This window comes from Galeopterus variegatus, unplaced genomic scaffold, assembly GCF_000696425.1.
Source record: "Galeopterus variegatus unplaced genomic scaffold, G_variegatus-3.0.2 Scaffold158, whole genome shotgun sequence".
Classification (NCBI taxonomy): domain Eukaryota; kingdom Metazoa; phylum Chordata; class Mammalia; order Dermoptera; family Cynocephalidae; genus Galeopterus; species Galeopterus variegatus.
Window position 1 is genome coordinate 491,448 of NW_007726269.1, and position 1,282 is coordinate 492,729.

Below are 1,282 nucleotides of genomic sequence, written 5' to 3' on the forward strand. Positions count from 1 at the left end.
CCCGCTCACTGGCTGAGCGAGGTGCGGGCGCAGCGCCGAGGGTTGCGATCCCGTTGCTGGTTCCGGTCCGGTACGGGTGCGATACTGAGGGTTGCGATCCGTTGCCGGACACGAAAAAAGAGACAAAAAGGAAAAAAATAAATAAATAAATAAATAAATTAGAAAGAAAGAGAGAAAGAAAAGAAGAAACAAAACAATACACTGAACTTTCAGGAGAGAACAGAACTGGGGTTACTATAAGTAGGAATGGGGGAGGAGCAGGGGGAGGGGGTCAGCAAGAAATTGGTTAATGGATACAAGAATGATTCCATATTTTAATGATAAATAAGCTAATTATCCTGATTTGATCATGACATAAAACCAAGTATTGATAGTCAACTCTGTACCCCACAAAAATGTATAATCAATTAAGTGTTAATAATAAAATAAGGTAAGATGTTTGTACAAATTTGTTCATAGCTCATTGTGGTGGATATGATGAACTGGAACTCAGCATCTATTCACCTTTCTTCTACTGTGCCTTTCCATAGTACACAGGCTGGAAAGCTAAAAACTGTACCTTCCAGGCTTTCTTGCAGCTACTGTTCTAGATAAAAATTAGGTTTTGCTAATTAGTTGTTTAAGGTGTGAAATTTGGAAGGTGAGTTGAGGCAGAGGTCGTTATCCTGTTACTTCCACTGCTGCTACTTGCCAGAGTGGTTATTGACTAGGTCTTGGATTTTTATTACATGAGCCTTTTAATGTTCAGACACTAGTTTTATGAATGTTGAGAGGCAAATGTAACAGTGACAGCCTCCCAACACCTAAGTCACACCTAAAGCTATGTGTTCTTGAGTTAACATTTCCAATGGGGGCTGCTGATTGGTATTGTCCTGGTGGTATCAGTTATCTATTGCTGTGTAATAAGTTACACCAATGCTTAGCAACTTAAAACAGACATTTGCTATCTTGTGCAGTTTCTGTGGGTCAAGAGCCTGGTGGTTTTCTCTCAGGGTCGCTCAGAAGGTTGCAGGTGAGCTGTCGTTTAAGCCTGTAGTCATCTGAAGGCTTGACTGGGGCTGGAGAATCTGCTTCCAAGATGCCCTAATCAGGTAGGGGTTAGCTGGAGGCCTCAGTTCCTCACCATGTTGGACCTTCCATAGACCTGCTCACAACATGGCAACTGGTTGCCCCAAGAGTGAGTGATCTGAGACAGAAATAGGGGAGAGAGTGAGAGTACTTAAAAGAGAAGCAGCAGTTACTTTTGTAATGTAATCTCAGAAGTAATTATTCTGCTACTGCT